The 24595-nt window shown below is 38.7% G+C and overlaps 1 long non-coding RNA gene across 1 annotated transcript; it reads left to right on the top strand.

Moving 5' to 3' along the window:
• The first annotated feature begins 450 nt into the window (after nucleotides 1–450).
• On the top strand, nucleotides 451–5737 carry LOC135280511 (uncharacterized). The gene is made up of 2 exons (XR_010347411.1): nucleotides 451–3659; nucleotides 3987–5737. It is a non-coding gene; the product is annotated as an uncharacterized LOC135280511 (long non-coding RNA).
• Nucleotides 5738–24595: the final 18858 nt, after the last annotated feature.

The raw sequence follows: 24595 nt of genomic DNA on the forward strand, positions 1-24595 counted from the left end.
TGCAAATTTTGATTGTACTTCTTTTTTTTTTTTTTTAGTTTTTATCCTCCAGTCTCCATTTCCTAATGGTTCCTGAACTGTAGAGAAATCAGAACTTTTTCAGCAGAGAGTCCACTGATTTCAGTGAAATCTTTGAATATTGGCCTGCCTTGTTTTGCTAAGTCATAATAAAAACAGATAATCATGAAGGCTGGGAGATGGTCATATCACCTCCTTTAGAAGAGATACTGAATGAAAAACCATAAAGTATAAATACACATAACTGAAGTGCCTCCCTGTACTTTTATTCTTCTTTTTTTCTTCTTACATAAAGAAGTCTGATAAATTTTCTGTGAAGAAATGCTCACAATTCCATTTCTAAATATTTCTTTTGCTTATTTACAATTTTACAATGTAGTCACATTTTTAACTGCGATGTTTTGTTCCATCAAGTCTTCTCCCCCCTCCCCGCCCCCCAAAATTCTTGGTCTTCTAATATTCTGAGTAATTGTTTACTGGTGTTGATTGACAAGGAGGAGTTCCCACCTCCTTGGCCAAACTTTTTCTGAACAAGATGAAAACTGAAAATTACTTTGTCTTACTCTTATGGAATAAACCAAAGGTTACTGTAGCAGTAAAGAAGCAACCAGGAAGACAATATCATTGGTATGAAGAGGGAAAAGTCCTGCACTGAAAACTGTCCAGGAGTCTGTGATAATGAAAAACTTGAACCTTACATAAGAAGTGCAGGGATCCAGACAGGAACTGAGGTTTTTGAGACAGATTTTTAGCATCAAGCCATTGCTTGTTAGGGGCTGGCAGATGCACCAGAGGGATTGGGATAAAAAGGGAGCAGAATTTGGTAGGTTTGGAAAAGCAAAGTGCATCTTGCAAATGAGAAGACAAATGTCCTTTATTGTAAATCTGTGACATGTTCACGATGAGATTTTGGTGGTGCAGCACCTTCATGCAGGATCATCTAGTGATTAGGAAGGGAGGAATTTCCAAATGACAACAGGCCAATGGTCCCTCTAGCTCTCTACCCTGTCTCTGATAGTGCAATTTTGAAAGATCAAATGTGGAGAAGTTTCCCAAGGGAAGCAGTGGAAGTCCCATGTCAGGGGACTTTTACATCTAGACCAGACAAAACACTAGAAAATGTACTGTAGCTGTAGCAAGCAATTCTGCATCAGCAGGGAGATGGGTTGAATGATCTAATATGGCTCTTCCATCTGCAATTCCTGTGAGTCTATGAATCACATTTCTGTGTGGCAATGCAGCCGAGTAAATACAGTGCAGAGCAGTAGCAGCAGCTATCTTGGTATCGCTGTAACAGTAACATGAGTAAATTAGGCAGACAAATTCCAAAAAGGGATATATTTGAGTCTCCAGTTCTAAATCCATCTGTTCAAACTGCCTATAGCACAGTATGCAACTGCTAATTCCTAAGTGGTTCAGGCTGAATAACAAGACGTTTTGTGTCAGGTATGCTATTAGCAAAGAACTGACCCATTATTCGTTCCTGTTTTGTTGTACAGAGGTGGTGTTCCCTAACCAGGCACATTTTTGGACAAATACAAAGACTGGCCCAGCTATCTATAGCCTCTGTGAATTTTAACTTTAACCATATGGGAGGATCTTGCAAAAGTAGACTATAAAATTTGAAAATATGTCAGTTTAAGATGCAAAGTGTCTTCTGACTGGGAAAGCAAGGGTGGAAGGATTGAAACATCTTATTACCAGACAAATGTGCTCAAGCTTTATCCTGGTCCTGTGCCTAGATGATCCAGACAGAGCTGAATTCATGGACAGTTGGGTGGGTGTCAAAGCTGCCATATGTCAGACTAACCAAACATTTCTTTTGTGCACCCAACCTAGTCCAGTGGGTCAACTAGGCTTAGAAAAACCTCTAACTTTGTTGATTGATTTGGGAAAGGTAAGTACCAAACATATCAAACTCCACTGTCAACAGTAATCACCACTGAACAGGATTACGTGGAACGAATTTTCAAGATACTTCTGTGGAAATAAGGGCTGTATACAGAGATGTTACACAGATGTTATACAGTTGACAAAAAAGTCCAGTGTTTCATTACTTACTTCACAGGAGAAATTCCTCTAGCAGCCAGGAAGATACTCTTTCATAAATCAACAGGAAAGGAAGCGTTTATGACTTTTCTTGTTCTTTTTACTGTGATTGCAAAATCCTGCAATCCCAACCACCAAAGGCTTATGTTTCTCATCACTGCTCAACCCACCCCCTCACAGCCATCTTCCCACAGTCTTTCTTAACTATCTTCATTAAGTGTTACTCCATTTTCTGGGATTTTAGCATGATGTTTCTGCCATACCTGTGGGATCATATTTGATGACTGGTGATCCCAAAAAGTCTTTTTCCCTTAACTGGCTTCTGAGAGTGCAAGAAGCTCACCACCTCTATCACTTCTAATGGGGGAGGCCACCTACAGCACATCCAAACCCAGAGGCTGGACATTGATATGGGAAATCATTTTAGACCAAATACATGCATTTATTTGTGTGTGAGTAGCTCAACCACCTCTTGAAATATCCAGATTTTTAGTTGTCAACAGGCCTCCTCCAGTACCCTGACTATTCATAAAGATACTGAAGAATTCAGTTTTATGACATCCAGACCTGGTGATTTATTCATTCTGAACTGCAACATCATTTCTTCACTATTCTTCATTCATTTTTCCCACATTTAAAAAGTTTCATTCAGCCAGCCATAAATAAGTGAGTAAATAAATAAATAACCAATTCCACACCTTTGTGAAGAACGAAATTGAACAGTTTATAAATAAACCAGAAGCTAAAATGTGTTTGCATAAACTGATAAACACTTAGGAAAAGAGAAATTGGGGGAAAAAATCCATCTTTGTATTTTTCACTGGGAAAATGAAGACTGTTTTCAGGTAGGAGAAATATTTGCACATTTTCCCTCTATTTTTGAGCTGGCTTGGTATAAAATCCATTGACAGAAAATGCTGAAATTGGTAACACATTGAATGTAATGGTTAAATGCTTGAATGTAATAGTTAAAAAGTTTTTCCACTAATACTTAACAAATACTTGGACTTGTTTATTACTGTTAAAGGAGAGTTTCTTGTCTGTAGCTGTCTTAAGGTTTGGCACCTGATCTGGACAAATCAGCCAAATCCCCCTGACAGTGAAAGGAAAGAAACAGGCTCCTTTCCAGCCCAGCCCAAGAAAGACATCTGCAGTAGGTGCTATGAAGAGCTATGAAGAGACAACCTGGACAAGTAGCTTTGACATCTGAATTTTGGCTGGTTAAAACTGAATTAGATGAATTCCTCCATAAGGTCCTCTCAAACTAAGAGAACATTTGTTTCCCATGCTATTTACAGTTGTTACCCAATGGCCAAAGGTCCTATAGGCATCAGATGAACTACATCAGTATAAACCTAGTAATTACAAAATACAGAAACTTTGACATAGCTGTAGAATGAATGCCAGCATTTAATAATTAGATGCGTACATTTACATTATATCTGTTTTGTACCTGGATTTACAGGAATGGAACCTACAATTACGACAAGCAAACTGCTTATACAACTTCAAGGCAAAATAGACTGCAACTAAACTCAGGAAGTATTCTTATTACCTGTAGGTTTCTGGATTAATAAGGCATTCACTGAGAGGTTTGTACTACAATATAGCCCCCAAACTTAAATGTTGTGACATTAGCAAGTAGCTTATAATTAAAGTATGTTGCCATTTCACCAGGCTTTCATTTATAGGATAAAGTGCAAATTCTATTCTCTGTGAACTTTAGATACATCCAACTTTTTTCTTTGTTCTTTTCTTTAAAGCTTTGCAACAAATGCATCTCCATATGCTTATATTAGTTAATCTAGTATTAAACATATTGGCTGTGCAAAATGTTGGCATGCATTAATAAATGTTTTCATTTTTTTATTCTTTTTTTTCCCCCCCCTTACTTTAAATTCTTCCTTTGACTACACAAGCAACAGCTGTCTAGCTTCCTGTTCAGTACTGGATCTAATGCCTCTACAGAAATCTAGGTCAAAACACTTGGAATGCATGAATATCAAACAGAGTTTTCAAAACAGCAAATGAATACATCTTTAACTGGTGACATTTTCCTGTAGCATATGGCTGCAAGCTCAGGGGACTGCATGCTTTTTTGATGAATATGTTCCGTCAAAAACTAAGGAATGGCAGTGGGCTTATATCACCTTCTGTTTTGCCTTATGAAATGATAATACAAACTCATAAATGGATACTACTATCACAAGACTCCTGCCTTTTGTCCAATCCCAAAGTAGTACAAGGCCTACTGGTTAAGAGCCTCACTCTTTGGTCATGTTAAAGTGTGAAAGATAACTGTCAAAGATGCATTTTTGTAAAGCACTTGCCCATGTCACGGAGGGCATAAGATTACCTGCATTTCCATACGAGTGGAAAACAGCAACATACGGTACCAGGAAAGAGGCACACATTAATTCTACAATTCCACTAAGACATTAAACCCTGCATATAATTTCTGCAAAAGAATGGCACACTAGAACAAAGGTAATATTAATATAGTTTAGCTTGACAACGCAAATATGCAGGGAAAGTTGTACATTTTTAATGATAGAAATAAGAGAATAAAGAACTAAACTAAAATTAAAGTGCTGGCATCTCAATAAACCCCATATCAACATAAAAGTGCCAGTCCAAAGAAAGCTGCTCTAACGAGCTTGTCTGCTCCTCTCTGAGAAGAAAGCACGGGTTTGGCAGCAACACCAGGGACTGTTGAATAATTAACCAACCACCAATTCTGACCAGTAGGAAATGATGGAGTAATTATTTCTGGTCATCTATTTATCTTCTCAAACAGGAAAAAAATATTCCTGTCTAATACCTCCTTAGGTTGATGAAACACATAGAAAATCACCTAAATACTCTGGAACATTCTATAAGACCTGGGGCTTGGAATGCATCTCAGCTGGAAGCATACTGGCTCCCTTGTGGGATTTGAAGGGGGTTGTGCAGGGGTTTAAAACAGGAGTGTGGCCAAGATCTCTACAGGTTCTGACCTCCAATACCCTGTGAGATGTAGTGCGGCAAGCAAATACTGAATTCAGGTTCTGTTCAAAGCAGCCAACAGTTTTAACCTGGGTTGATGCTCATGGAGCAAATGTGAGAACTGAACCCATCTAGACAAGCTCTGACCATATAAAACTGTTTTCATATGAAAGATTTTAAACAACTGTGATATAAAGGCTGTGTGCTGCTGAGTATGTATCAAGCCTTCTTCTGTATTTTGAAGTTTCTTTTCAGTTATGCAGACTCCCCCCACTTTCTGCCCTTCTTCATTTCCCAAGTGCCATATTAAAACAATCCAGGATCTAAATTTCACTGTTCCTCTCTGATACTTCACTAGTTTCACACCACCTTGCTGGCTCAGTTTGTAGCTCCAGGCAGAGACTGAGGAAATAGTCTGAGAGGGAAAAAAAATTTGAATTCAGTCAATTTTGAGTTGTTTTTTTTTTAAACATTTTGTAAACAAAGCCAGCTCACTAAAAGATGGATGGATGAACAAAGGAAGTGATTAAATAAAGAATGATTATCATTAGCCTCCTATGCACTCCTCACAGTTTATAGGAAATATATCTGTTCTCAAAGCTATTTAAGGCAGGTGCTTTATATATATTTTGCAAAAAAAAAAAAAACCAAAAAAATTTGGTGAAATAAAAATGAAAAATCTAAATTCTTTCTAAACAAATTGTTTTATTTCCTTGCATTTTTCTACTATTTCTAGGTGCAGCTTTGGAAACAGTCTTTTTTTCTTCCCTTTTTCTTCATTGCTGTCTTTTATGTATCTTATTGTCACTTAGCTGAAACTTCACTACATTTAACCCTACAAAGGGGACAGCATGTGTTTAACCTTCACACTTTGAGCAAGCGTATTTCCTAAAAACATGCTTATCAGCATAATATTTATAGTAGGGGTAAACTGATTAAAGTATGGATGTAGTCACTGGTGACCCCTTCTTCATGTCACCCAGTGGTCCTCTTAATATCTTCTCTCTGATTGAGAAATATTAACATTTCATCCCATGTTATTCATTTGAATGGCTCTTCGTTTTTTCAGCAACATAAAAATTAAGGGCATTTTCACAATGCCTTTCTGAGAAGTTGGATGACTTCTTTTTAAAATTTTCTTTCTATTGATGATACTTTAAATTTTTATTATTGTAATGGTTTAACTTACGTACATTTTTTCTCTCCGGAAAGTAGTTGAATTTCAATTCACTTGATATTGGATAAATGAACCAAAATGCCTGCTTGGTACAGGACATGAAGCAACAAATTAAATTATTTCATTTTGAAGATGAAGAGATATTTTCTCTGAAATCAACAGAAAAAAATAGTACAATTTAGTTGTACTTTCTTCAGTTCCAAAATTCCTCTATTTACATTAAACAGAGGACTTGTATCAATCCAGTTATGGGAAAGAGAAAGCCAGCAGAGCTACACAGCCAACTGAGCAGGGACAGTAATGTTTGAGCTGTGAAAGCAAAGCTCATTTATGTTCTAAGCTTATTTTATTTTTCTTAAATCAACATTAAGAAGGAAAAGTTGAGATATTAATTACCCGTTTACTGCCAATGTAGCGGAAAATGTAATTTATAGACCACTTGCAAAAAAAGTGCTTGCTTAATTTAAGAACTCAAATTATTCAAATAACATTTTGAATTTGATTATTCGTATAATTGAAATGTTGCTCTCGCCGCCTGAATTGCTTCTCTGAGTTACAACCTGAGCAACAGTTAACTAATATCACACTCACTGTGGAGATTGTCACAAATGTGAGCAGGAAAGGGAAGGAGACTAAGCCAATGTACAGCACTTACCTGGAGAAATTTATGGGCCAAGCATCAAGATCTAATTGGAATTTGACATTTTCATAGGCTCCTCACACACAAAGTTGTTGCCCTGCCCTTAATTTTCCCATATGGACTATACCAAATTAATTTGGTCCCACAAATCTGCATCCCTGGAATGAGTGATGTGCAGAATTGTTCATGTCTGGACTGTCTGTGCCTTCAATCAAGCATTGACCACTGCGTTGTGACCAAGGTACAACCATATTGATATTCTGTTTCACCAAGCCAGAAATTTTAGCACTGCAGCTGTTATAGATGTTGAAACTGAAGTTCGTCCAGCCCTTCTCTAAGAGCCTCCTGAAATCTCTGTTATATATTGTCACTGAATACAGTCTGTGGAATATTAGCACTGAAAGCAGGGATCTGCACTGCTGAAATTCTGACACAGATAATATGAAATGTAGTTCCCTTCTCTGCAATGCCAACAAAAACAGGGCAGAATCAATACATCCAGATACAGGCTGATATTGATTAAAATCTTCATTTTGCTTAGGAAAGATACATTTGAACTCAAAGATATCTGCCTATGTCTTTGCAATTTCCTAAATAAGTGTTTCTTATCCCTAGTAAGAGGAAGAAAGAGATTAAATTGGATGAAAGACAAATGCAACGTTTCATACTTGGCACCTAAAACACTCGTGGATATAAACCTTTGAAGCACAGAGCACACGAGGCTTTAGTGAAACTGCAGAAGACCTACTTTGTATTTCAAAAATGGATTAAGATATTTAAACAATCTTGCATCCATACAGAAAAGGTCTCAACTGGCCTAGTGCAATTTTGATTTCAATGCACCTGGACTTTCTTAGTAAGAATATCTCAGCTTTTCCAGGATTTAGAAAACAGATTCAAACAGATCTAACACTATTTTTTAAATTCTCTACAGCAAATGCATGCCAATTACTTTTTACTTAATATATGAAGGATATTATAATTATTTATTAGTTATAGATTAGATATAATCTTTAGCAGTAATTTTTTATTCTTGACACAATTTCCATTATATTATCCTCTTCTCTCTACCTGGCTGTTAGTGAAGTCAAGGGATCCTCAGGAGAATCCAGAGCAGAAGCTCATGTAAGGAACTAGAGGAGAAAAACATTAAGATTTTCTTCCCAACAAAGAAATAAGCTGAGAAAATGACAAAATTTCATAACAGAAAATATGTCCACAAAATTTTCTCAATTCCCACGTGTTTAACTTGAACAAGCAATATAATCCCTTTCAATCTCTCAAAATGACTGAAAACATTTCTTGCTGAAAAATATAAATGATAAAAATTAATATTAAAACCTGAAGTTTACTCAAAAACACTAAGGAAGTGTTTATAAGGAAGCAAAAGTAAAGTATTGTAATAAAAAGGTGCCTCATATCTTCAGGTATAGGTATTTTTGATTCTGTTATATATGACTAGAAATTCTCAGGAAAACATTAGTCCATTGTGAAAAATTTTTGGCCCCTGATGTTGTTATTTCAAATCTAATGACATCCTGCTAAATCAAACAAATCAAAACAGACCCCGAACTGTGGGATTTTCAAAGGAAATGTGACGATTCATGTCACATTGAGTTTAAATACCTAACTTCATCAGACTCTAAAAATCCTATCCATAGTCAAAGACTTGGTGTATAACAAGTTGGAAGGATTTTAAATGACAGATGAGCTTTGAGAATTATGGATGAAATTAAGTAGAGGCGCTTTTTTTTTCCCAAATTCTCAATGTCTCCAACAACTATGCTTCGTACTTTGCTGCCGAGAATATGAAACACTTGGACAGCCAATGGCACGATGTTTTCTGGTTTTTTTTCACACCCTTCTTTCCCAGCTTGTCTTTTCTTGTCTAGTCTTTTCTTTTCTAAACAAGTCTAATTCACTCTTCACATTTCAGCTTCCCCATCCTCCAATCTTTATTATTCTTTCCTTCTAGTCAGCCTGCCTTTCAGCTAAGAAGAAGAGGGGTTAATAAAGCCATGATTAAGCTGTAAAAGGCTGACATTCAGATATCAACTATGAATCAACAGCTGAAGTATTAGTGAAATGATTTTGTAACTTTTTTTTTTCTTTAACACAGGCACCCTGTGCTGCAGCTCTTCTCTTATGTTCCACTTTTCCAAGGTGCAAAGGGACAAATCACAACTTGTGTCACTCCATCCATGGCCTTGCTCCACTCTATGCTTGTCTGCCAAGCCTTGATGATAAAAAATCAGAATCTTTTTGCCCTGAGAAACTAAAGGTGGAGTTATTAAACCCATTGGAGCAGCTTATCTCGGGAACATTTTAGCCTGGCTCACAGGCAGCCAACTGAGGCGCGAGCCAAACTAGACAGAGAGAGACGAGAAGAGAAGAGAGGCAGCACAGAGACCCCATTAGCGATTCTCCCGCCGCAGTCTGAGTGGCAGCTGGGAACAAGGCACTAACTGTTTGCCCGTTGCCCATTCTTGTGTTATTGGGTAAAATAAAAGTTCTTTTCTCTGAGAATCTTTGTACAATAAAACAACTCTCAGTCATTCTCGAGTCAGGGGAGAGGAGAAAAGGGCCCCAGTGTAAAGTGCTCCGAACTGGCACATTGTTTCCAGTCATTTTCTCACTATTCACATATAAGGGGAAAGAAGAGGGGGAAAAAAAAAAAAGGGCAGAGGGATGAGAAAGGAGGGGGAGGGAGGAGGGGCGGCTCAGGGTATCTTTTGACAGAAATGTCAGATGCGCGGGGCTGCCGGGGGAGGAGAGGGTGAAGTGTGTGTCTAAGGAGGGCAAGTTTTGCCTGAAAGTCTCCAGATGAACTCCTGGCCACACATTTCCCCCAGCCCTGACTCTTTGCCCATCACCTTTTTCTCTCCTTGGCTAAGATGGGATAGAAACCAGCTTCTCTGAGACCTGGAGGTCGGAATACTCCAAATGCTGCTCTGCAGAGAAAGGACAAGATGGGCACTTCTCCCCCTCCCCTTGCTGCATTTCTCATGGTTTTCCTAATAACAGACACACTTAGCAATTTAATTAGCAGAAACTCTACAGAGCTGAAGGTCTGACTCCTGCACATGACATCTTCTATTTCCAGGGATCAACAGCATAATAAATAGCCACACAAAGGTTCTTAATGAAATCTTTTATTCAAGAGTCTGCATGAACTTGGCTCATATTAGGTGTTTCCACAATAATAATAATTAAAACCCCAAAGAGCCACATGACAGTTGTCAAATGCACAAAGTGGGGCACAATATCACAATATCAAAACTCATCTACCACTTGGATGAACCTGTACCTGGAACACCTGACTGCAGGTTCTCTGTTCAGAAGTTACATACCGAGGTCTGAAATTTGGAGAAAAGCATTTCCCCCAGCCAAAATTCAAGACTCTTCAAATAACTGGGAAGTAATATCACAAGTGAATACAAGATTAGGGGCACTAAAACAGTTTCTGGTATGTCCTTCATGATTCCTTTAAAGTAGGAAATGCATTCTGAACAATTTAATTGTGAATCTAAAAGCAAGGAGAACTTAAAGGACTGATAAAGAAGTGATAGGTTAGAGTAAGGCATGTCAGCAGGAGACATGGAAAATCATGGCACAGTATAAGTTTAATGACTAATTTATTCTCATGCCAAGACCTGGATGTGGATCCAGTCTTAACAGAGAGGCTGCTGGATTTTTTGAACATACCCACATCAAGCTAGACCTTGGCCTATGGGGTTTGTACCTGTGGGAGGCTGCACATCCCCAAAACCTTCCACTCAGAAATCCCATATATGATTATACACATGATGGAGTCCTCGTGAATGTCCCATGCCAGAGAGTCACTGTGTAACTAAAGTTACCATGGGATTTTAATTCAGTAGAGGGAGCTGTGGGTGAGACTGATGCAGTTCCAGCCCAGGGAAGATTGATTGTGTTCATTCAGCCCCCACAGCCTGAAAATGCTCCCTATTTATTTTATTCAAGTTCTTGTTACAACACATCTCTTAGTTGCCAAGACTTTTTTTTTCCCACTAACAAAAGTCCTTTCCTTTTCCCTTGTTCACTTCTGTGTACAATCAATCCCAAGAGCACTCTGGTATTTCACTCTGTTTTTGCCCCCTTAGTGCCAAATCTGTTTCATAATGGCTACATGTATTACACCAGAGAAAGCTCAATATTTTTGAAAGCTCCTAGAGACTTGGCTGTCACTTGTTTTTTATTTAAACACAATACTGACCTGGATCAGATACATCCCAACCTTTGGGATAGCCAGGACCTATAATCTGAGCAATTCAATCTAGGTTATCTCCAATACCCTTGGCTAGCCTTTTTTTTTTAAAGTAGGCTAGAGTTAAACACAACATTTGCAGTGATTTTGCATAATGATTGCAATGATTTCATAGCTTTGTGGCTGCCAGTGAAGACCTACATAATGCTAGAGAGATAGTTTTATCACTTTGACTGTCATCCAGTAAAAATAAAAAATTATTGGCCAAAGACTAAAGGATAAAGTAAGTTCAAGTACTGGAGCAGAAGTTTGTGAGCCAGAACTGATCCAGCAGAAGCTAGAAGTACATTTGCACATAAGCTAGTAAATTATGTATTTGTCCCCTTAGTAAGTGTGAAAAATGCCAGTCCACTCTGCAGGGAGAGTGTATTACAAGTCAGGTGCTGTTTCCTTCAAAGCACCTCAGGAGCCCCGTCTTTCCTACCTGTCCACGGAATTGGAAAGGTTTATTTGAACAGAATCTGCACACTGTTAGGCTAGGGCTTTTATCATTCACCTCCCAAGTCTCTGCTCATCAAAAAAAGTCTATTTCTCTTCATGGGCTTTAATCTTCTGAAAATAGCTACTTTTTTATTTCAAAATTGGGCTGAATAAATAAAATTGTCATTAATGATCTCCATAAAGCTGTTGCACGAACTGAACTAAACCAGAAAACGGGTGCAACAGTTTGTTTGCACTACTTTTCCACTAGTTTCCATTTTTCCTTTCTCCTTAATTCACATCTATCAAGACTGATAGACAACACAAACACAATAACTTGCTCTGTGGGTTCAAGACAGTGATAACAGTTGTCAACAAAAAATTGCAGAGTAATGGTACATGTAAGGACACCCTGTCAACTGATACTACTTTTTGTCATGTTCAAATTTGGAAAAAATGCTTTCACACTGAATTTCCTTGGTAACGTTCCTGAGCTGCTCCCAACCTCTACATGAGCTAGAAATGAGCTCTGGAGCAGTGAAAACAGTGGTGGAGAGAGCATCATGCTCTAACTCTGCAGCAGGATGTGGATCTACTTCTCTGTAGATAAGTAAAACAGATCGAGCACACATTCAGAAAGTTTAATAAAGCTGCATGTGGAGCAGAAACACTCATCCTTGTTTAGTGTCTGATCAAAAAATCCTTTTTGTGATAGTTTACAGTGTATTTGAAATAGCTTTGCCCCATTAGCCCAGTGAACAACCACTTGCTTATATGAGTTATGAGAAACCTTTATGTTCATAATCAGTGGATTTAAATGCAGTGGATGAACCTCCACAGGGACTTATTCAGTCCAATTTTGGGCCACTAAAATTATCATCACTGTCATTACTGGTTGTTGCTACTACTACTACTATTATTATTATTATTATTATTATTATTATTATTATTATTATTATTATTAATGTGTTGCTCTATCATGTTGTCAAAAGGCTTTAAAACAACATAGATAGCAAATTTGAAAAACACTTTGAAATTAGCATGCAGCTATTAGAAAAGTCTGTATAACCTTGTAGTCCTGTTAATACAATGTTTTGTGGAAAATGTCTTAAAACTGTTTTTCTTGCAAGATATCGTGATGAGCACACAGGAGGTTCAAAACAATGAAGGTAGGGAGAATGAAGGAAAAAAATATGTAGCCACTGGGCTGAGACACTAAGAGACTTTCCAGTGTTTAATTTGTACCTAGTTCATACATATTTTCAGCTGTATATCAGCATGACCTTCAGATATTATATTATTATAATTACTAATTAAGCATTCACCTTGTTATTTGAACCTGTAAAAAACTCTCATTTTCCTGGGAATTTGGGGTGTAGAGAGAGTGAAATCCACTGGAGGTGTGGAGTCTGTTACTAGAAACTCCTAACTGCTGACCCTGCTGCTGATTTGGAACCCACTGTTTTATCTTGCTCAGTAATAACCACCCTCATCCAGCAAAAGTAGTGGCTGTGCCTTTTACTCCCATTATTGTGTGAAGCAAGTACATTCCATGAAGGTACAGATGATATACAATTTGTTGTGATTTTTTCTTTGCTGCCCCATCTTCCAACTAGTTAAAATTCAAAGGCCACAAATAAAACATGATGGAAATACCAAATTCATCTTTTCAGTGTGAATTGCAGCAGGCAGAGTTTTCCAAAGGCCTTTGGATTCCAGCACAACTTCATGATTTCAGAGGCTTATAAATGACAGTAGCATTTTAACCTTAAAATGTGTCATGAAAATGAAACTGCAGAGTTTTCTCTGCAATTCTGACTTCAGAACATATGCTATATGGAATAACCTTCCAGCTCTAACTTCTTTGCTTTTAACAGCCACAATCAGAGCCATGACTGAGGGAAGAAAATGTATCAGTGCACCCTTGAGCAGAAAGTTGAGGAGCTTCATTAGAGTTCCCAATTAAAATATATACCTAAAAGGAAATACAATATTTTATGCTATATGTAAATGAATTTTTATTAATGTGATATTCACATTAAAATAATATTTATGATTGTGATCATCAAATTGCAAAATGGTTCAACCCTGTCTCTGTAGGTCTCCAGGAAGGTTTCAAATTTTTTCCATGGCATCTGAATGAGTCTCTAAACTGCAACTTTCAAATTACTTTCATGAATATCACTACAAATGTAAGGATGCTGATGCTCTTTTGTCTAAACTTGACATCTGGACCCAAAAGAATTCATTTAACTGAATGAAATGAAGAATCACTTTGCTGAAAAGTGGCTTTTGAAGGATCATCCTTTACCACCACTTATCCTTAAAGATAAACAAATGTACACAAGCACACATCAATGCAACTCCCCAAATCTCTGAATAAACTCCTAACTCTCTGTGTACAGTGTTATTTGGCAGAGCTATAGGGCTGCATAATTACCCCAACTCCCGCATCAGGCAGGGAAAGTTGGTGACATGTTGAGTGAAATGCTACACTGTGTTAATAACGGTTTTGAAAGAAATCAGAAAAGTTAATCATGTGTGGACACAGGGTTAAGAAGCAATGTAACAGACTATTAAGTTTAATATAGATATGTGATATAAGCATATGCAGACAGCCATTAGCATAAATTCATGTTACAGAAGAGCAGTGCAGCATCATGCACGATGGATTTATTGCACACGCGGTGTGCGGGGCGGGCACCAGAACAAGGGAGAAATGGGTCAACAAATTCATAGGCAGGTCTTGAGTCAGATTGGCAGAACCAGGGCAAATGCAACCAGGCTGCTTTTCAGTGGTGATGTTGTCTCAGAGTGACTATCTATTACACAACAGTCAGATCACTCGGCTGCTGTTTTCTATGGGTTTGAACATGAAGACGTCAAAGTCTGGAGTGCACATGAGGTCCTCTGCTTTGCATTCTTACTGCGTGATGAGGACAGCTCTCACAGATCAATTTCTGCTCCCTGGTTCTGTAATGGATATACTGACAAATTCTGCAAAAGAAAAAGTCTGATGCTGCTCACCAAGAATAAGAATTTCAAAAGCCTCCTTATATTTGTCCCATTTACCTGATTTCAGGATCCCTCATTCATACTGTATTGATTTTACCCAGTTACCAACAGAGACGAGTGAAGAATCCGTAACAAGTGCTGAGAATTTGCCTCCTTTTTCTCCTCATAGAATGTTAAAAATGTTCATTACACAAATCCACTGAAGAATTCCCCATTTGCTAACTGAATGTGCTGCTATTTGACATTATCTAAATATATGTGGTTAAAACTGGATCCTGCTAAGTATTCTTTCTTGTAAAAAAAATTGATTACAGGCAAATTTCTTGAAAATTACTAAAAAAAAAAAAAAAAAAATCAAAATAATTTACAGTTAAATTGGCCAAAATGAATTGTGTCATATCTGAAAAGACTGCAAGATGGAATAGCGGGAACTCCTAAAATTTGTTTATAACAAGCAGCATTTTTCCTCCTCCACCCTGGTTAGTGCAATGTGGAGTAATTGGGAAGAGGCCACAACTGGACTTTTTGACAACATTTATAGCATGTATAAATTGCACTGAACCACTTGTCCTTCATAATCCCAGAAAGAGCTTTTACACTCAAGATGTTTCCTGCATCCTGTGTTCCTCCTAGCAATAAAAGCCCACAAAAAAATAGTGGTAGGGCCTGATTCAATTTAATAGTGGTCTCCTCACAATACCTACGACTGTTTAATGTTATGAATCCTTAGAGTTATGCTACTCTTTCATCAACAAAAGGAAGGGTTACAACCTTCCCCATGTACAATGTTTTTATTGTATTTTGCCTTTGGGAATTGCCAGCCCAGTCTAATCTCTATCTAATGGTGTGTGAGGGAGAAAGGCTCCCATCAGCTCAAAGAGTCATTGATATTCAGGTGAGATCCAAGCTGTTTTCCAAAGTTTGATCATTCCTTCATCTTCAAGGGCTGTTTGGCATCTTATCACTCATATGTCAAGTCAGGTCTAAAGGTGATTGTGCTTTGTGAACTTCAGTGTGGGTCCTGAATTTTGCTTGGCATATTTGCAAAATTTCCAGATTTCAGATTTTTAGCTGTCCTTAATATGGAGGAATATGCAGCTTGTTTCAACAAATTACTCAGTCAAGACATTTTTCATTACTCCTGTAACTCCAGTGCCAAAGACTGAACACCTCAAAATTATCAGTAGTGCATCTTATTAGGAATTCCCCAAGAGGCAAATCTGAGGAGCCAATTTAGTGCTGAAATGTGAGCTTCCACTATGGAACACAAGTGTTTGGCAGGAAGAAAGTGGTTTTCATGGATGCAAAGTTGTCTGTAATGATTTTATGATGTGTGGACTTTCCTGCATAAAAGGTTATTATGGATCCCAATGAGCTTTTGGGTTCTGCAACCTATTTGCTGTTTAAATGCTGGTTTTACCACTAGAATTGAAAGGAAGAAGATGGAGATGATTTACCTGACTGAATGGACACAAATCACTGGACAAATCAAGAGAGATTGTGCTGATTGTACGAGGGTGCCAAAGAGCACTGTGAAGCCAGTCTTCTTTAGGGATGGAAATCCTCAAATGACTTTTGGAACTACTGCTGAGCTGCTGATTATAGATCACGCACTAAAGATGATAACAACAAAACACTGGAGTACTGAAATCACAGTTATCTCCTGGACAAGGTTACCATACAGCAGAAAAAGGCTTCCCATTTTTGAGGGGAAGGAGAGGAGAAAGAATGGAAAAATGTACATTCTCAGCCATTCATTCTAGACATCTTGAAACACAAGGAGGAAAGGAGAATGGTTGAGAGAAAATACAACCTTCACACTGGAACCAAAGGCAGTATATCCACATATTTAGTGCAGATACTTTATGGAAAAAATTAATGCCAAATTAAAACTAGGATATTTAGAATATAGCATTTTCTTACTACCATGCTACTATATCATGTTGAATATCTCCATTTCCCTCTACCATGCCAATCAATATTTCAGTAAGAAAATAAGGTGGATGATAAAACAAGGAAGATTTCCAGTGAAGTTCAAATGCAGGTTTCATAGGAAGAAAGCCCCAGTGTTGTTCTTGCCTTTGAGTGGCTGAAGAACTGAGCTAACTGCTCTGTATTCCCAGCCTGGCTTCTTCCTCCCCACCTTAAATAAAAAGCCCTCCCATCATGCTTATTAACATTCCAGTTCATCAAAGCAATTGTTAAATAAAAAAAAATAGAAAAAAAATAAAAGAAAAAGAAAAAAGTTATTTCAGCACCGACGGAAATTATTCTAACATTACATTTCAATAAAATACCCCCTCCCCTGGTCCCTCTGTGTATAAGCAATCAATGGGTTAAGTTTAGATCACTAGCGTATGTTCCATGACCCCAGAATGCTTCATCAAATGTACTCATTACCAACTGAGCAAGTGAATGAGTAGTTGTGAGCCGCAGTTTAAGCGCTGATGGGATTGTGTGTGAGCCCCAACGTGGCCGAGGTATTTAAATTTTGATTTTTGTAATGGGCTTTGACATGTTTCATTTCCTCCGAGGGAGCACTCAAGACCTCTGAAAGTAAATGTTGCTAAAAAGTCATCAAGGCAGAATATTAAAATGCCATCAAATGAAAATTTCACTAATGCAATCCGGCTAGGCCTTCAGGTACCCGAGCGAAAAGGGGAGTGTCAAAGGTCCCGCTTCTTTTAGTGAAACATTATTTGTTCCTCTTCACTGACTGTTTCTCCAAAATAAATTATTTAAAGTCTTATTTCTTTTTTCTCCTGGGCCTTTTAAAGTTCAACTACGCTGAGAGGAAATGTGGGGAGGGCTGCCGGGGGAAGGAGGTGTCATATGTGGAAATTTAACAAATTGCTGTGCATGCATCACGCGCTGGGAAGATTGGTTTACACTCGCTGGATGTCTGGAGCCTCGATACGGGCAGGGGACAGGCACTGACACGCTCTGGTACAGGACTTCAAACAAGCACAAGGGCAGAGACCCACACAGGATCACAGCTCAAGGACGGGGTTCAGCCTAGAAGATATTAAGCACATTCCCCAGGAAATAGGAGGGATTGGAGAGCTGGTGAGCTCACCCAGCACCTTCCAGGGTTCCTCTCCTCCCCTGGAGACAAGATGGAGGTTGTAAATTTTTCAGACCCGTTCCCAATTGAAATGGTAAAGCAAGAAGCATTCAGAGGAGAGTAATGAGGTGGTAGGAAAGCAATGTGGTGGTGGGTGTAGGGATCTTTCTTTTCAGTGGAAGACAGAGCAAAGGCAAAAGGGCATTGTGCTTAGGATAAAAGAACTGGAGACTCTGGTTTCACTTCCACTTGTTTTATGCCTGTGTAAATCTGCAACTCTCTGGCCGTTCCTCCCGACTTACAACACTGGGCAAGACTTAAGCCCCTTGTTCCCAGCAATCTGGAGGCAAATCAGAAAAGAGAAATAACAAGACATTATTTAAAGAAGCGTCATTCTGCTGAGCTTCATTCAGACTTTACAAGAAGGATGAAACAGAGGCACCCTGACCTCTTGCAGAATCCCTTCTCGGCTGATTCCACCAAGGATATTGGAACAATGAACTCAACCAGTGGAACAGAGAAGAGGAGAACTGCACCATCAGGCCAAACACTGATTGACCGAGTACAGGCAGGAGGCTTGCTACGGTCAAACTTCATAAAGCTGATTAACACATCTCTGCCTGATACAGACACCACTGGGAAGAGGGCAGGCAGCAACTGTCAGGGGGATAAGCAACTATTAAAAGATAGTTGAAAAACAAGAGTTTCCAAATGATTCGTAACTACCCTTTGTAACCTTCTCACAGATGTTTTTTCGAGTGAAAGGGTTGTGGGGTTGTTTTTCCCTTCTCTCAGCCATTTGTGTATCACTTTTGACTTGATGTAAAGTCTGTACAATGTAGTTAATAAAAGTAAGTGAAAAGATATCTGAAGCAATCTCCCCAGTGGCTCCCCTAGTCCAGGGAAAAAAAAAAATCCTCTCTGCACACCCACAAAGTAAGCAATCTCATTTCAAAACCCATTCTACCAGTTCCTGACATTGTCTGATTTCACATTAGCACAACGGATGGAAATGGCATTCAAGCTAATTATCTACAGGAGACTGAGCAAGGGGTTGAGGTGAGCTCCAAAAATTAAATAGGAAAAAGAAAAGAAACTAGAAAAACACAAAAAGCAGTCCTCCAAAAGGCCCTGTAAAATCCCTTCCAAAAAAATTCCATGGCATAGAACAGAGGGCATTTTTTTTTGGGAAATCCCTGAAAACTAAGCCCAGTCTGAATGCCCAAGGAGAGAACCAGTCTCTTTGTCACCAGGGGAGTTTTGGAGTTTACAAAGCATACACAAATGCTTCCCACTTTTGGGGGGGGATTTTGAAAACACCTGATTTGTGAGCCATCTGCCAAAGTTGTGGCTCAGATGTGTTTCATCTCAATTGGGATTAAGGTGAGTGATCCAAAAATGTGCGTCTCAATCTAAATGTTGCGGGTCATGTCCCACGACATTGATACCTTGTCTCTGCTGGTATTCAGTATGCAAATGGGATGCAGCATGAAGTGATCCAACAGCAAGATGTGATTGGGAGGCAAAACATAAGACAGCATGTTGGGGAAGGAGGGAGAAGTATTGCAGAGTGCAGAAAAATAGAAACGAGAGATTGGGGCAAAGCCGTTACAAGGAATTGAAGGTTGCAGTGCCTTTGATTTGGAGATGTGAGAGCTGTTGGGAGAGCATGGCTGGAAAATTATACAGAGACTGGAGGTACAACCTCACATCTGAGGTGGGACCTCAGGGACAGAAACATGAAGTCAATAGGAATATTTTTCTGACAAGAGAAGAGACCTCAGATTGGGAGAAAAAGAGTTATTTCCAAATAATTCTACTTCTTTTTCTACTTGCAAGGGGTTTTGTTTGCTTGTTTTCAGAGTTTCTACTAAACTTGAACTAGCATTGCATTAAAACAAACACAGTCCACCCCCCCTCTTAGGGCACCCAAGTTGCTCAGAATCCAATCTATATTTTCTTTCAGGTCACTCTTAATTCCAATATATTTTGACATTTAAATTGAGAGCTCAAGATCTGATATGCAATACGAAAGACCTGAAGAATAACAAAAATTATAGAAAAGACAATACTCAATTTCTTCACACTTGGCAGTCATTTTCAGCAATAGTTACTGCTAGACAAATATTTTGGTTGTAAAAGCTTCTTTCAAAGTGCCTTTTTGGTTTAAGAGCAAAGAAAAGAAAAAGTCAGACTGACCAAATTGTTTCTTTTGAAGAAGTCTAAGAGAAACGGCAACATTTTGTTAATTTTCTTTTTCAACTTGAATCACTCTGTTCTTAGTACACTTTAAGTTAATTAAAATTAAGGCTTCCCAAGAATAAAATATTTCACTGTGGATTGTTTTTTTCTTCAACTCATGGAAGCATTCAGGACATTAACAAAGGCTCTTTTTCAGCTGGACTTTAAACAGTCTATTTACAAAAAAAAAAAAATCACAAACAAGCTGAAAAAATCAATTATTCACACAAATCTAGTATTGACCTTCTCTATAAATTACTCAACCACCCAGTTCTGCCCACAAATTCATATGTAAGTCACAGTGAAACCAAAGGAAATTGTGAATATAAATCTGACTGTAACTAGACTGTTTAGCCAATCTTACAAGAAAACATATACTCAAAAAATAATCTAGCAAAGAAAACATGAGAACTAGCAAAAGAAGTTACATTTTCATTGCTTTTGAAGACAATTTTTAAAACTTCCAAAGAGTTCATTGGCAGTGAACAAGAAACCCCAAATTCCCTTCTGCTTCACAGATAACTCTTCTTTATGGTTTGTATTTTAAGATTAGATTGAAGGACTGAGAGCCTCTGCTCTCTGCTGATTTCTAGTGTGATTTTTAATATGCCCAGAAAACAACAGGGAGACATCTGGAAGCACGATAGGATGAAGAAGCCTCGGAACAGGACAGGCAGCCTGCAGGTGAATTTTAACCTAGCTGATCCAAGCAGACATTTGACCTTTGCTAAAGCCTGGTAGTTCCCATCTTCAGAGTTTCAGTGTCACACCACATTCACTGGGATGATGGCAGAAGAGCCATGAGGGGTGCTCAGACTCCATCCATTCGTATGGCTCAATTCTGTGCTTTAAATTCCACATATACTTGGAATTGCTTTGAATCTGAAACATTTGGAAACCATTTGGGACTTTGAAGAGATTCTCTGTTTCAAAAGCAATCAAAACTTGTTGTTTTCTATTTGTGAGGTTCTTGCTTCATGGCAAATGGCACAGAAAAGAAGCAAACCCTTCTAGAGACACCATTTTGGGAGAAAGACACTCATTTGTCAAGGGGAGCATTTGAAAACTCCTTCTATAGCAGAAAATCCTCTGTCCCTTTTTTATCTAACTTGGCACAATGAAGGTATGATGCTTACAGAATGCACTGTGTTTACTTAAGATTCTCTTCCAAAAACTCAATCAATAGTGCAGCCTCACCATCTTATTCTGTAATTGGCAATTACAGCCTGGCTGCCTTGACACCCAAATATCTTCATGTGTGTAACACTATTTCCTGCACAGGCAGCTCAAAGCAGGGCAGCAGCATGTCTGCATCAAGGAACTGGGTCAGCAGTTTGTGTTTAAGCCACTGACTCCACACATGAACTTCCCCCACATTTTTTGCCTTTCTTTGACCTTCATGTATCTAACTGGAAAATGACTTTTTGAAGAAAGAAGTGCTATTCATTGGAGAAGATTCCTGAGCAGCAACAACAAAACAAGAAGGGTTAATAAGGCCTTCCAAATTTTCCATTGGGACTTTTGACCTAAACCTTGGAATCTTGATTTTCCCCCCACTCCTCTGGTTGGATCTCTGAATTTCATAGCAGTGTTATGTGCCTCCATGCAGTTTGGGAAGCTGCTTCTGAGTGACAGCTCCTGAAAGGCCCATAAGAAACACCATGTTGATTACCTCAAAACAAAAGCTTTAGAGTCTTTTCTGATGAGCCTGCCTCCTCCACTTAATATCTGAGATCTGCTGAGGTGGGTTCTGGAAAGATAATTATTCAGGAAGCACTAACAATGCACTTTAATTTTCCTCTGGATCTACTTGCTGCTGAAACACTCCCAGTTTGCTTCTGAGAAAACTACTTTCTGATGAAGATTATTTTAAAAGGCAGTGCCTTGTCCAGGAGAAAGATGAAGGCAATTATTTCTGTCTAATAATGAGAAAAATACTCAGCATATTATTTGTACAAATCACATGTTATGGTGAACTCCTGGTTTTTCTAGGTAAAGAGCCTCATTACATTCATCCTGCAAAAGTATTCTGCTTTCAAAATCAAAAAAAACCCCAAAAAAACCAAAACCCAAAACAAACCCCAAACCTGCAGCTGTTGTAAACCTTCATGCCTGGTAAAAAAGGAAATCCCAGATAAGCACGTAGCTCTGATTACATAGACCTGTAGTTTCCCGAGTTCCCTTGTATTTATAATCTTTCAAGGGAGGGAAAAAAAGAAAATATACAGAAGTTTCAGCTATTAGGGAAAGGTGAATAAAGCCATGGTTAAATTTATAGATGCTGTGAAAACAGTAGAAAATAATAACATTTGGAATAGACCTGTAAGGTAGTGGTACCAGTATACTGTATGAATAAGTAGTTTATCATTGCTTTGTCTGCAAAATTATACAAACCAGAAATTCACAGAAATGTCAGAAAAATAAAAAGCAGTAGCAAAATTCTTAAAATCATAAATGAAAGCCAAGAGGACCCTTTAGCACTGGGGGATGGTGAGTCAGAGAGAAGACAAGTGAAAGAGTTTGGCAAAATAATGAACAGCTTAGAGAAGTTAAATCAAGGAATGATTTATCACTCTTCCTATAACCCAAGAACAATGAAGTGCATTTAAATTTGAGAAAGTAAACAGTTTCCTTGGTGTTGCTTTTTTACCCAGTGACTTATTAACCTATGAGATTCATTACCACAAAGCGTCTCTGGAGTCCACAGCAAGATTGAAAAAGCCATTTGACATTTATTTTGATAATGACAAAAACTACCGTTCATTTTGAACATCTTCAGCGCACTTTTTCCAAGGGGTTGGGATAAACCCTCGGGCTCCCTGGCAGAAATCTAAACTCTAATTATTGAGGGTCAGGAAGAAACTTCTTCTCCTGGCAGGTCATCCCAGAGCTGCCCACTAGAGGGTCTCCAGGGTGTTCCTTGAAGGCATCTGGTCTTGGTCATCATTAATAGCAAAGAGAGGCCTTATCCAGGATAATCATTCCCATTTTCCCATGTGTTGGTGTATTCCCGTATGCAAACCCTCTGCAAATATCTGTGTTTTGCAGAACACCCCTTTCACTGGAGAGCTTTCCTGCAGGAAAAAAGGAAGTCTGCTTGTCCCTCTGCCTGGTTTTACCTCCCCAGTCCTCCAGGCTCAGATCAGAACAAAGAGCTGTGGGGGAGCAAGGGGAAGACATAAACCAGGAGTAACAATCCTGCATCCCTTTGCAGAGATTTTAATGGTATATGTGTGGAAAAGTAATAAATGGGACATAGCCCATTAGGCAAGAACAAATTCTCTTCCCATAATTTTATCTTTGTTTAATTGAATATTTAATTAGTATAAATACGAAACTAATTTTTTTACGTGTTCACTACATTTAGCAAGAAGTGTTGATCCCGGTCTGCGTCTTGAGAGGCATTTATGCAGACACGGACAGCAGCCATGCCCTTCTTGTCCCCTTCTGTGTGCTAATAGAAGTGAGCGGGTCATTTGGCATTAGCAAAGGAGTAACTTAGCATTTGCACTGAGCTGAATCTTGCCAGACTGTGTGCATATTGGAGCCAGTAGACAGCGGCTCCTTTCACGTTGATGAATGGCTTTTTTCAAGCGTTCTGCTCCCTAGTTATGAGAAGGGTGACCCGGTCAGGAGACGACTTTATGAAGCTATAAAAAATGTATGTCACTTCGGACTCTCTAATGTCACAGGAAAAAAAAAAGGGAGAGAGAGGGAGAGAGAGAGAGAGGGAGGGTAAAAAAAAAAATCCTGTGCACAAAAAAATAGCAGGGTAATAAGCCTGTTTTCAATGCTCTAAATAGCTTTCTGTCTACAGCCCCTGTGTATCCCTGTGAGCTGGGGCTGCTGCTTGCTTCAACAAAGCAGCAAGGGTTTTGTGTGTGTTTAAAAAGGTTGATTCTCTTTGCCTTCCTATCACAGTAAATGCTTATCATGATGACAACAAGGCATTGGGAACGCAGGTCGGGTGGCTGTTACGTCGGCTGCTGCAAAAAAGCTATAATGCACTTTAAAAAAAATAAAAATGTAATCCACTCAAGGTGCCTCTGACTTTTAATTATGCAGAACAGCTCGAGAGAAAGGCACCATAAAAGCAAAGTAGCTTTGAAAGGGCCCTTTCATCTGGTATTTTATAAAGTATTTTCTCTGTGTCACGAAGAATAAAAAGTAAAGGGTTGCCAGGTATGTTTGCCCCCATGCCTTTGGTTAATACTCTGGAGTTTAAAGATACTGCCGTGTAGATTTTAACAGATGACCCTCTGTAGATCCATAATTTAGCATTCATTGAATTTCTCTATTTCTTTTTAGGCTTTGATATGCATATTTCATTGCATTAGATGCTTCCCCCTCCCTCATGTCCCCCTCCACCCACCTCCCAGAGATGTAGCACATTTTATAACTGATGTTAAAATGTTAATTTGCACAAGGTAAGTGGCCCGGAGGATTGAGGGCAGAGGCCTTTTCTTTATTAGGATTTCAATTAGTCACGGGCCAAGTTGGGAACGCCCAAGTTCTGGGTTTGAACACTGCCCTTGCCAAAGCTGAGATGCAAAAGCTCCTGAACTCCTAGACCCAACCACTAGTCTGCTTTCCTGTTTTTCCTGGTGGGATTTCCAGTTCTCACCCCGCCCGCCACTGGAACAACTTGCATCACAGTAGAAACAGAACTAAGCTGCGAGTCGAGTGCCAGGCTGAGAT

This window comes from Passer domesticus, chromosome 14 (assembly GCF_036417665.1).
Source record: "Passer domesticus isolate bPasDom1 chromosome 14, bPasDom1.hap1, whole genome shotgun sequence".
Classification (NCBI taxonomy): Eukaryota; Metazoa; Chordata; class Aves; order Passeriformes; family Passeridae; genus Passer; species Passer domesticus.